This window comes from Cebus imitator, unplaced genomic scaffold (assembly GCF_001604975.1).
Source record: "Cebus imitator isolate Cc_AM_T3 unplaced genomic scaffold, Cebus_imitator-1.0 Scaffold59, whole genome shotgun sequence".
In the NCBI taxonomy this organism is placed as follows: Eukaryota; Metazoa; Chordata; class Mammalia; order Primates; family Cebidae; genus Cebus; species Cebus imitator.
Genome location: NW_016107374.1, coordinates 334,803 through 348,208, shown reverse-complemented (window position 1 = coordinate 348,208; position 13,406 = coordinate 334,803). Strand labels below are relative to the sequence as shown.

At 53.1% G+C, this 13,406-nt stretch overlaps 1 protein-coding gene across 5 annotated transcripts in view; it reads right to left on the bottom strand.

Annotated features, from left to right (window-relative positions):
• CELSR1 (cadherin EGF LAG seven-pass G-type receptor 1) overlaps positions 1–13,406 on the bottom strand; it is a 179,705-nt gene that overhangs the window by 107,177 nt on the left and 59,122 nt on the right. The window lies entirely within an intron of this gene.

Genomic DNA, 13,406 nt, shown 5'->3' with positions numbered 1-13,406 from the left:
TGGCCCCTCAGAGTCCTGGGCCTCAGTAACTGCCCTAGTCAGGAGGACAGGAGCCAGGCAGGGAGCCAGAGAGGGCCAGGCCCTCCTCACTCTCATTCTGGGGACTGTGAGGAAGCGTCTGGAGAGGCCACCTCATCACCCCGAGCCTGGCATCATGTCCAACAAAGCACAGTGGCACGGGGAGAGCCCAAGGGGAAACGGGGACCCAGAGCAGCAGGAAGCTCCACACCTGGCCCGAGCTTTCCTGGCACCAGGAGGGACTTGGAGTCACGTAATTTGTCTAAACAACAAAGAAACACAACCAGCCACCCCAGAAGCCACAGATGCGTCCAGGTGTGGTGGACCCAAGATCCCAAGAGATTCTAACAGAACCCACATTACCCCCAGTTAACAGGCAAGGAAAACAGAGACGCGGAGAAGCCAGATTTCATCACTCCCAGGAACGCGAGCCTGGCTGGGGGTGCCCAGTTCCACCCCAGGAACGACACCCAACTTGTGCACTGGGCGCTGTTGTCTGTCTGCCAGGTGGCACTCAGGACAGTGTGGCAAGTCAGGACTCGGAACACGAAACTAACATGTGTACAGGCTCAGTGTGGGGAGGGCACCTCTGGCTCTGGCATAAACACACAGGCCTCCAAGGCTACATAGTTCTGTCAGCAACTCCCACAGAGCACCTCGGAGGGGGCAGGGGCAGCCAAGAGGGTGTCTGCAGCTCACAGAAAGAGGCCGGTGGCTGTAAAGAAGAGGAGTAGAGAAAAACACAAATGAGGCTGGGCCAGGTGGCTCACACCTGTAATCCCAGCACTTTAGGAGGCCAGGGCTGGTAAATCACAAGGTCAGAAGTTCAAGACCAGCCTGGCCAACATGGTGAAACCCCATCTCTACTAAAAATACAAAAAAAATTTGCCGGGCGCATAGGCTCACGCCTGTAATCCCAGTACTTTGGGAGGCCAAGGCGGGTGGATCAAGAGGTCAGGAGTTCAAGACCAGCCTGGCCAAGATGGTGAAGTCTCATCTCTACTAAAACTACAAAAATTAGCCAGGTATGGTGGTGGGCACCTATAATCCCAGCTACTGAGGAGGCTGAGGCAGAAAGTTCCTTAGAACTGGGAGGCGGAGGTTGCAGTGAGCCGAGATCATGCCACTGCACTCCGGCCTGGGCGACAGAGCGAGACTCTGTCCCAAAAAAAGAAAAACACAATAAGGCCAAAAGGTCTGAGGCAAAGGACATGGTGGGAGATGGCCTCAGAGAGTGCGTTCCCTCCCTCCCTGACCCCAGGCGCTCCCGCTCTGAAGGGGGCCTCCACTCCCCTGTCCTGGAGCGGGGTGGACCTGAGACTGCTGGGTCCCGCAGGAGACACATCCTTCAGTCCCTGGCCCAGGCTGCAAAAGGGCTGGAAGGTTCTGCCTCCTTCTTCCTGATGCCTAGGCCCCATACGAGAGAGGGCACATCGGGGAGAAGAAGGCACTGCCATCCAGGGCCCTGGCCAGCGGAAGCCCCAGACCCTAGATACGGCCCACCAGGCTGCTGAGGCTTGAGCCACCCCAGGGAGGGCCCAGACACCACAGAGCAGAGACCAGCCCCACGCTGAGCCTGGCCACACTGAGCAGGTAACACGGCCAGCGCTGGAGGCCACTGGGTTTGGGACGCTTTGTTACACAGCACCAGACAAGGAAACCAGCACAGTCAACTGGCAGGCCAGCCGCTCAGAAACTTACAACACTAACCCTCACTGCCCCGCGCAGAAGCAGTAATGCTTTGCTGGGAACTGGACCATGTCTCCTCAAAATTCATGTGTTGAAGTCTTAACCCAAGGGGATGGGTTTTGAAGATGAGGCCTCTGGGAGGTGATGAGGGTTAACGATGAGGTTACGAGGGTGGGGCCGCATGGGGAGTCGCATGCTCACGGGAGGAGACGGCAGAGAGCTCACTGCTCTCCTCTTCATCAGGACACAGCAAGAAGGCACCGTCTACCAGACAGAGAAGCAAAGCCCACGGGAACCTGGCCATGCTGCCTCCCTGATCTTGGACTTCCAGCCTCAAGAACTGTAAGAAAACAAATGTTGGTTGTTTAAGCCAACCAATCTGTGGGGGTGTTTTTGGTTTGTTTTTTTGAGATGGAGTCTTGCTCTGTCACCAGCCTGCAGTGCAGTGGCACGATCTCAGATCACTGCAACCTCTGCCTCCTGGGTTCCAGCAATTCTCCTGCCTCAGCCTCCCAAGTAGCTGGGACTACAGGTGCGTGCCACCATGCCCAGCTAATTTTTGTCTTTTTAGTAGAGATAGGGTTTCACCATGTTGGCCAGGATGGTCTCGATCTCTTGACCTCGTGATCCACCTGCCTCAGCCTCCCAAAGTGCTGGGATTACAGGTGTGAGCCACCGCGCCCAGATGATCTGTAGTATTTTTCAATGGCAACCCTAGAAGACTGGCATATATTAATATAATTCAATGAAAATAAACATACTAAACAACGGTGTTAATGTAAACATAAGTTAATATAGTATTGCCTTATGCAATGGTCATGAATAACTTTTAATTTGCTACATCCCGTTTACATATTCCTCTGCCAAAAATAAATCGTAAACATTCAGTGACCCTAAGCTTAAGCAGTCATCCTTCTGGAAGCCTAAAAACACACACACAAAAGACAAAGAAAGCACCTCAATGCCTATCAGCTGGGAAATGCATAAGCCAATCGGAAGAGCCACACGATGGAATATTATGCTGCCATGAACATAAGTATGTCTAAAATATGTGCAAATAAAGTGAAAGGGATAGATAGGCACAGTGTGGTTCCATTTTGTGAGGGGGCTGCTTTACTTATGTATGAACACATTATATATGTATAGAAAAGTCTGGAAAGATGGTGGCGACTCCTAGACAGGACATGAAAGGATGGGGTGGAAGAGAGAGGACCGCCTTCCTACTTTACTGCTCATTTTGTGTTATTCAGATTTCCTGCAATTAGCACATACTATTTGGGTTTCTACAAATGCAATACTTTTTGTAACAAGAAAAAAGGACACCTCGAGCACACCTACGTTCATAGCAGCGCTGTTCACAAGAGCCAAAGCATGGATGTGACCTGTGTCCACCGACAGATTAATGGATTTAAAGAAATATGGTCTGGCTGGGCGCGGTGGCTCTTGCCTGTAATCCCAGGACTTTGGGAGGCTGAGGTGTGTGGATCACCTGAGGTCAGGAGTTTGAGACCAGCCTGGGCAACATGATGAAACCCCATCTGTACTAAAAATACAAAAATTAGCCGGGTGTGGTGGTGTATGCGCCTGTAATCTCAGCTACTCAGGAGGCTGAGGCAGGAGAATCGCTTGAGCCCAGGAGACAGAGGTTGCAATGAGCCGAGATTGTGCCAGTCCACTCCAGCCTGGGAGACAGAGTGAGGCTCCTTCTTCCCCCAAAAAAGAAAAGTCTTGGAAATAGCCTATGACCCATAGGCATTGCTTGGCCATGTACTGAACACCCCTGGGGCCTGCCAGCCTCAGTTTCCCTCCACCATTGTCCTCACGTGGCAGCCAGAGTGATCTTCCTAAAACAGTGACCTCATCACCCCTCTCCTTTGGGGCCTCTAATAAAATCCACACCCCTCTGTCCTATGGTCTACGTGATCTGGCCCTGTGATCCTGTGACAGCTCTTCCTGCCCCAGGGCCTTTGCACATCTGACAGAAGCACTTCCTCCTTCTCAGACACTGGCTGCACCCCGGGGTCCCTACTGGAGGACACTCCATGCTGAGCCCCTTACTCCCATCTGCCACATCCCAACTTCAGTTCTCACACAAGGGCAGCAGGGCGCTCTCTCTCTCTTTTTTTTTTTTTTTTTCTGCGACTGAGTCTCATTCTGTTGCCCAGGCTGGAGTGCAATGATGCGATCTCAGCTCACTGCAACCCCCACCTCCTGGGTTCAAGTGATTCTCTTGCCTTAGCCTCCTGAGTAGCTGGGATTACAGTCATGCGCCACCACGCCCAGCTAATTTTTGTATTTTTAGTAGAGATGAGGTCTCACCATGTCGGCCAGGCTGGTCTTGAACTCCTGACCTCAAGCGATCCACCTGCCTCGGCCTCCCAAAGTGCTGGGGTTACAGGCGTGAGCTACCGAGTCCGGCTGAGGGCTCTGATTTTCTTATTTGTTTATATATGTTTCTTTCCCTGTGAGTCCCTGAGAACCCAGAACCTGTAGGTCTTGTTCCTGCTGCACCCGTCACATCTAGAACAGTTCCTGGCACTCAGAAGCCACTAGGTAAACATTTGTGGAAGAAAGGGGAGGAAGGAGGAGGAGGGGAGAGAGGGAGGGAGAGGCAAAGGGGCAGAGAAGTATGGTGTCACTTTAACTCCGACATTAATATTTACACAAACAGCATAAAAGACTCCATTTTGCATGTGGGCTATTTTTTTGTGCCTGTTTGATTTTTTTTTTTGAAAGGTCCATTACAATAATACAGATAGAATATTGTTTGCTTCCTCGTGGCGGCTGTTATGAAACATGCTTTTATCTTAAACCACACATGGATGTGTTTGTTCTGGCCTGATAACGCAGAGGTCGTACTGATTTTAAGCTAAAAGCCTAGGCCTTCTTGGGGTGCCCTGAGCTCCTCTGACCCCCACAAGAGGGGTGGAGGCTCCAGCCCTGGGCAGGAGGTTCCTGGGCAGCCCAGGAAGGCACAGCACAGAGAAACACCCAGAACAATGAGCTATATTCTAGGGACATCCGTCTTCACTCAGGGACAAGATGATGACATAACAAACAGAAAATAGCATTAAATATTAAGACCGTGAAACGCGCTGGAGAACATGACGTGCACCCTACCATTAATCCTAACATCAAGTTCCTTCTAGACCATGGGCCTGCCCAGGGTACCCGGCCACAGTGAATTTACTTTCTCCTTAAGTAGTCTGGGTTGGATTTTGAACCAAGTGCAGCTTAAGCCTTCAGATACACGTATCTAAACATCACCAATACCGAATGCTGAGCCAGCACAGCCTAGCCCCACGATGGAACAGGACGTGGCTAAACCACACAGTACCACAACTTCCATTTTTGGCAGAGACAGATCAGGACAACATGAGGTCAGGTTACAAGAAATAGGCCAGGCATGGCAGCTCACACCTGTAATCCCAGCACTTTGGGAGGCTGAGGTGGGTGGATCACCTGAGGTCAGGAGTTCGAGACCAGCCTGGCCAACGTGGTGAAACCCTGTCTGTACTAAAAATACAAAAATTAGCTGGGCATGGTGGCGTGTGCCTGAAATCCCATCTATTCAGGAGACTGAGGCAGGGGAATCACTTGAACCTGGGAGGTGGAGGTTGCAGTGAGCCAAGATGGCACCACTGCACTCCAGCTGGACGACAGAGTGGGACTCCATCCCAAAAAATTAAAACAATTTTTTAAAAAAAGGAAGGAGTTACCCTTTCACACAAAACAAAGAAGTTTCTACCTAAGTTCAGGAGCTGTCAGCACTATTGACAGTGGTTCTGTCTGTGTTGCTGATTTTGTTTCTTAAAAAACTTAATTTTTTTTTCTTTCTTTTAAAAATATATATATTTTTTTATAAGATGGGGTTTCACCATGATGGCCAGGGTGGACTTGAACACCTGACCTCAGGTGATCCACCCACCTCAGCTTCCCAAAGTGCTAGGATTACAGATGTGAGCCACTGCACCTGGCCTGAAACTTAATTTTAAAGCAGTTTTAGATTTACAAAAAAATTACTAATACAGAGGGTTCCCAGAGACCCCACACCCAGGTCCCTATTAGTTATGTTATGACATTAGCATGGTAGGTTTGGGAGTTTTTTGCTGGTTGCTCATTCTGTCGCCCAGGCTGGAATGCAGTGGCGCCATCACTGCAGCTTCAGACTTGAGCTCCTGGGGTCCAGCGATCCTCCCACCTCAGCCTCCTGAGAAGCTAGGACTACAGGAACACGCCACCACGCCCGGCTGGGTTTTCTGTTTCTGTTTCTGCTTTTTGTTTTTTGCAGAGGGGAAGTCTTGCAACGTTGCCCAGGCTGGTCTCACGTTCCTGGCCTCAAGCGATCCTCCCACCTCAGCCTCCTGAGAAGCTAGGACTACAGGAACACGCCACCACGCCCGGCTGGGTTTTCTGTTTCTGTTTCTGCTTTTTGTTTTTTGCAGAGGGGAAGTCTTGCAACGTTGCCCAGGCTGGTCTCACGTTCCTGGCCTCAAGCGATCCTCCCACCTCAGCCTCCTAAAGTGCTGGGATTCTCAGGTGTGAGCCGCTGCACCTGGCCTCAGCATTTGTCATAAGGAATGAGCCGTACTGACACATGATTAACTGAAGCTCGTTCTTTTGCAGATTTTCTTCATTTCCACCCACTGTCCTCTCCTGTCACTGGACCCCATGCCACACACAACTCCCCTGCCCGTGGCGGCTTCTAGCCTTCCCTGGGTCTGGGACCTCTACGGTTTTGAGGGGCTGCGGTCTGTGACCTTTAGGTGATGCTGCCTTTCTGCCTTGCACTGTCCTCTGCGGTTTTATTTCTGTGCGTGAGTACAGGTCAGGTTCACAGTCTGAGGTCTTCTTGATTTTGGGAGGCACAGCGCCCACCCAGCACGCTCTCTGCCCACTCTCTAGGCGTTCCCCCCAGGGCTCTGCGGCACCTCAAAAGTGGTCAAGTGCCATCCCTGCTTTCCCGGAAAGGATGAGTCACCTCATTGTGGCTCAGGCGTGGGAAGGAGACAGAGCAGATGGCACAGCATGAGGCTGTGGGCCCCTCCGGCAGGTGCTGCACAAACCTGGACCACTTCACAGGGAGGAACTTTCTGAGTCTCCATGGAGGATGGGACCTGCCCAGTCCCCCTGACTTTCATGAAAGACTTTGCAGTCGGATAATGATCATCCACCATCTCGTTCCCCATGGTGGGCTCACGCGTGGGGCAGTGGGGGCAGAGGTCACATCATGGCCTTCAAAGAGCAGGCAGCCCTCGGGGGTCAGGAGACAGTGCCACAGCTCCGAGACTTGGTGGCAGGTGATTGACCGCTGTGAGTGAAGAGCAGTTCAGCCCACGCTGGATGGCCCCAGGAGACGGGAGTGGGTTTTCTAGGAAAAAGGGAGTTTGCCACACAAAGTGGAAGGGACAGGCCTCCGGGAGCAAAACGCAGGAAAAGCAGCAAGGTCAGCAAGGGGGGAGGGGGGCATCAGCTCCCGGGGCCGCCAGAGCAAAGGGCTGCCACTGCATGGCTGACGGCATTCACTCTCTCCGTTCCGGAGGCCAGGGGTCTGAAATTCAGGTGTTGGCAGACCCGATTCCTCCTGGAGGCTTGCAGGAGCGTCTGCTCCGGGCCCCACTCCCAGTGCTGGGGCCAGCAGTCCTAGGCGTTGGCTGGCTCCTGGACACACCCCTCCGGACTCTGCCTCTGCCTCTGCCTCTGCCATCAAGTGGCCAAGGCCCTCTCCGTGTCGTCGCCATGCCTCTGTCTTCTGTTCAGGGCAGCAGAGGCCGGCACGGCCTCATCACAACACTTGCCTCACTCACAGCTGCAAAGAGCTTCTTTACAAACAACGTCCCACTCCAAGGTTCCAGGTGGATGTGAATTTTGGGGAGACATGAGTCAACCCCAGGAATGCAGAGTAGTGGGGGTGGGTGGACCTCCGACTGCCGCTGGCCTCGTGGGCTCTTGATGCGGGGCAGGGGGCGGGGGGGCTGAAGGACAGATGTCCACAGAGGTGTGGACAGGACCCATGCACCACCAGGAGCCATCATTGGCCCCTTGATAGGTGAGGACGCCAAGGCACAAAGATGCTGGATGTGCCCAGTAAGGTCACTTGGGCTGAGTGGCAGGGCCCAGATTCACCTGAGACCAAGTCCCTACTGACGGTGGACATGATGGACACAGGGGATGGTCCAAGAGGACTCTAGTCCTGGCATGGGAGGGTCTGCTGAAGACACGGAGGAGGAAAGGCCAGTTTCTGACCCACTCAGGGCCTTGGGGATGACCCAGTGAGATGGAGCCACAGGCAGCTGTAGACGCAGCCAGTGCTGGAGGGAAGCAGGGGCCCACTGGCTCACTGTGAGTCTCCGCCACCACCCCATGCACCACAGCCTGGGGGCTCCTCCCCTCTCCCATCACCAACGCCCCTAGAGGCCTGGTTGGGGCAGCCCAGGATGCCCTCGGGGTCCAGGGCCAACCCCTGAGGCCGGCTGTGGTCACATCCACAGGGCGATGCTTGCTGTCCAGCGGTAAGAGACACAGGGTGCGTGCCTGTCTTTCCAGAGGCCTTCACAGCAGGCAGGGAGGGCCATGCTTGGTGGCTCCTGGGGGCTCCCGTGCAAAGCCGGGGAGCTCTGAAGTGGCCGTGTGCCTCTCGCTCTCCCAGGTTTGCTCTGTTTTGTTTCAGAGGCCAGATTGGAGCCAGACAACAGGTGCAATGTGTCGCTCCCACAACCCGAGGGCGTCTGGCTTTCCTCCTTTCCGGGCAGCAATCTAGGACCTGCGTCTCACGAATGCAGGCTCACTTCACAGGAATGAGGTGACACGTGCTTTCAGGGTTGGGGGCGCTGCACATGGCAGGATGGCAAGCCATGGGAGGAGGAGTAAGCCTCGGACCCAGGAGAGCAGTCTCATCCCAGCACCAGCGTCTCCAGCAAGCTACATCATAGAAAAGTCCAGGTGCTGCTCACAATGCCTTGGGAACGAGGTCCTATGCTGACCTTGTAGTCAAGGTAAAAGGCACATCTCTGCCTGGGGTCGGGGTGGGGAGGGCAGAGCCAGCCTCCTCTTCCTCCTTGTCCCCGTCTGTGCCACTGGACGATGGGAGGGAGGCCCTCCTGAATCCCAAGGACGCCTACACGTTGGTTTCCTTGGTTTCCCCTCTTTGGAATCCGTCCACATCCTGTAATCCCACCACTGATGTCCCCTCGGGCTGCTGCAGGTGGGCCCTCACACGTCCTCCCCTGCTGCTCTCACCTAGTCTTAGCCTCAGACAAGCACCCCAGGCAGCCAGCACCCACCCTGACCCGCCCCAGAGTCTGGTCCCAATGCCTGATCTGACCCTTAGGCCCCCACCTGAACCCAAGCTGCAGGTCCCAGGCAAGTCATTTAACCTGGTGGGGAGGCTGCTGGGATCTGCTAAGAACAGCAAAGCCCTTCCTCCCACAGCCAAGCACGGATCACATGGAAATGCACAGGCAGGCAATGGGAAGCCCATCGATGGGCAAATTAAGAGCATGTCAACGGTCCTCTGAAAAGCTTCTAGAGCTTCAAACATGCAATCATTCAAATACACAGGCCATTTTATCTTGCTGCATGACGCTGTTTCCAAGGCACACTTCTTCACCTAACATCCTTCCTCGCCTCCAAATTACAAAATCCTAGAAATGACAAGAATTATTCTGTCACAAGATATGAAGGAGAGCACAAAAGAACCACATCCCAAGACTATCAGCATCGGATGAGTCAGGATAAAGATGACATATTATTATGACTGAAAACACCCAGCTTCAGGTGGCTGAGAATGAGGAGGCCTCAGAAGGGAAGGACACTCTGACACACGCTACAACCCAGGTGAGCCCTGAGGACACCACACTGAGCGAAAGAGGCTGGTCACAAAAGGACGAATACTGTCTGCTTCCACTTCCGCGAGGTCCCGAGAACAGTCAAATCCACAAATACAGCAAGCAGAATGGTGGGCGCCAGGGACTAGGGGAGGGCCATGGGAGGTGGTGTTGAATGGGGACAGTCTAGTTGGAGAAGATGAGGAAGTTCTGGAGGCGGATGGTGGTGACCGCTGCACAACAGTGTGAATGCACTTACTGCCACTGAACCGCACACTTAAAAATGGCTAAGATGGACTATTTCGTAAGATTTCTTGCAACTAAAAAGAAATAAATGAATGGGTGGGGGAAGAAATGAGGAGAAATAAAGCTACAAAGATACCTAAAACCTCCTTTTCAATGTTGCTCCCAAGTTTATTACTTATGGTAAAATCACATGATCTTTGATAACACTGATTAAGAAATGTTCTCTCCCGATTTCGCCCATAAAATGAAGCTCGTATCCGAATGCAGAAGTTAGAATCGAATTTAGGAGTTAATGCTAATGAGATGCCCCATCTTATTCCAACGTAGCTCATCACCTCTCTGCTTGATGGAACCTTCTGGAAGGCTGCAATCATAACAGGTCCCACTGTGCCCCAGGAAGGTGTGTTCACACACCAACATGGCCAGCCTAACCCCAGCCTAAAGAAGCTGTGGGCTGAGGCGTGGAGCAAATGCATTCCTGTCAGGATACGGAACTTTCATTTAAGAGTTAAGGATTGCTTCCTCAGAAAGCTCTACACAGAATTAACGCATGACCCAGAATTCTATCCCTAGGCACAATTCAAAAAAATACATCCATACAACTTGTACACAAATGCTCACCACGGCATTGTTCACAATAGCCCAAAGTGAAAACTCAAACATCTGCCAATGTATGAATGCACAAACACAGTATGTTCCATCCATACAATGGAATATGATTCAGCCATAAAGGGGAAGTAGGCCAGGCGTGGTGGCTCATGCCTATAATCCCGGCACTTTGGGAGGCCAAGGTGGTCAAATTGCCTGAGCTCAGGAGTTTGAGACCAGCCCGAGCAACATGATGAAACTCTGTCTCTACCAAAACACGCAAAATTAGCCGGGCATCGTGGTGCACACCTGCAGTCCCAGCCACTCAGGAGGCAGAGGCAGGAGAATCACTTGAACCTGGGAGGCAGAGGTTGTCGTAAGCTGAGATGGCGCCACTTCACTCCAGCCTGGGCAACAGAGGGGGACTCTGGCTCAAAAAAAAAAAAAAAAAAAAAAAAAAAAAAAAAAAAAAAAACAGGAAGTACTGACCAGGCTACAACATGCATGAAACTCACAAACGTTCTGCCAAGTGAAACAAGCCAGACACAAAAGGCCACGTAATCATGATTTCCCTGCTACGAAACACCCAGACTCCACAGAGACAGAAGCCAGGGCAGGGGGCAAGACAGACAGAAGTGATTAAGCCTACTGGGCATGGGGTTTCCTCAGGTGATGAGAATGGTCTAGAACTGCACAGAGGGAGAAGTTGCACATCGTAAATGTCATAAATGCCACTGAACTGTTCATTTTAAAATGGCTGATTTTATCGTATGTGAATTTCACCTCAATTTTTTAAAAAAGAAAACAAGAGTTAAGAATTGATTCTTAGTAAAAATTTGTCTCATTTTGGCATGAGATTGTCCAAAAGGAGAAGGCCAGTCTAAAGGGCATTTCAAGACGATTTGCTTCAAAGCAAGCTGTCGAATGAAGTCAGAGACGAACAGATGTCCCGAGAGGTGGAACCGCTTCTCCTTGCAAGAGCGGGAAGCCATCTTCCAACCCTGGAGACACCAAACTCCCCCACCTTAAAGATGCTGAGTGTGGCTTGGGTAGAACCAAAGTCACCACCATCTGTTTACACCACGAACTAAATATCACAGGAGGAGCCCACGCAGCCCCACGCGCCGCAGTGAAGACACCAGCACAACTTCGACCGGGATCACACATGCGGAGTTTTTCAGGAAGCTTCTGCTATCTGTGCTTTGGCTCAAGTCCACACAGAACAATCTGAAGGCATTCGTTTGCTGAACAGGAATCCTAACGTCTGACCACAGGAAACCCCCCGCTGGGGGGTGCCGGGAACTCTCGAGGGGAGATGCTGAGTGACCAACAAGCCTGTTTTAAGATGAGAAGAAAAGGAGGCAGCCCGGGGCTTCGGCGTCCGGGTCAGGTTCCCCATGGCAGCACTGATGATTCTAGGGGGTGGCTAATTCTGTGGGGTGTCAGACCCCGGGAGGACGTTGGGCAGCATCCCCGGCTTCTACCCACTGGACGTCAGCAGCACCCCAGGTGCACGCCAGGCCGCCGGGGCCTCTGTGCCTCCCGACAGCGCCGTGCTGCGGCATTCCCCTGCCAGCTGAGCCAACGGAGCCATTCCAGCCTCGCTCTTCCCTGCCAGAACCAGAAAGCCACCTCCCTGCCCCGTCCTGGAAAAATGGGCCAAGTTCCCTAAGGCAAAGATTAAACGACCAATGTAAAAGAACAAGTGGGCGCCTGGTTCTGAGCTGAAGGACGCCTTCCAGCATGACAATGCAGCCCTGAGCACCTGCCAAGGGACAGCCATATGTTCCCCGGCCCAACGTGTCCACAAGCCACTGCCAGCCCCAGAGAGCTGTGGCCAATGGGGATGAGACATTTCAGCAAACACAGCAACCGGCCCAACCCAGCCCTGCAGCAGGCCCCGCCCAGAGCTCTCAGGCTCTCCAGCCACTGCTCGCTGCAGGCCCAGGGAGGCAGGGGCGATCGGGGCCAGTCTGGAACATTCTAGGCTCCAGGCCTAAAAGTGACCATCCAGTACCCAGACTGGCTCCTCATCCAGACACCTCAGCAGCCACAGCAGCAGGTGACCCTCGGCCTCCCTCTGCGTGCCCCTGGGCCACTATCCCCATCTTCCTCCTCTCCTTGCCTGGAGTCCCACACGCTCACACCTGAGGCTGGTGCAGCATCCGCTGACGGCCACTCCCGGGGCTCCGATGAATCCTAGGAGCTTCTCCCTCTCCAACAGGACCTGCTGGACTCAGGTTTGTCCCGACCCCCATGCTTGTCAGCAGTGCCTCTGAAATGCTGACTCATCTCCAGGGACCAACCTGCGTCAAGCCGCTCCTACCCCTGAGCCCGAAGGCCCTCCTGTGGCTGCCAGGGAAAACCGTCGGGGCCCTGCCCTGGAAGCGCCTGCCACCCCAGGTGCGCCTCAAGCAGAGGCCTCTTCTTTGGGGAAAAGCTTCCCATGGTGGCTGAACCGGCACTGCAGCCACATCCCCCACGAAGTCATCAAGGAGCCTGAGAGCACAGCTGCCTCTGGGCAGGAAATGTGGGGATCCAGGGGATGGTGAGCTGAGACTTTTTGTGGTTATTTGAACTTTTTTTTCAGGGGAGGTGGAAATGAAACCTTATTTATTTTTAAAAGCGGAGCCGTTGGCCGGGCGCGGTGGCTCACGCCTGTAATCCCAGCACTTTGGGAGGCCGAGGCGGGTGGATCACGAGGTCGAGAGATCGAGACCATCCTGGTCAACATGGTGAAACCCCGTCTCTACTAAAAATACAAAAATTAGCTGGGCATGGTGGTGCGTGCCTGTAATCCCAGCTACTCAGGAGGCCGAGGCAGGAGAATTGCCTGGACCCAGGAGGCGGAGGTTGCAGTGAGCCGAGATCGCGCCATTGCACTCCAGTCTGCGAAACAAGAGCGAAACTTCGTCTCAAATCGTTCTACTATAAGGACACGTGCACACGAATGTTCATTGCAGCACTGTTTACAATAGCAAAGACCTGGAACCAACCCAAATGCCCATCGACGATAGGCTGGACAGGGAAAATGTGGCA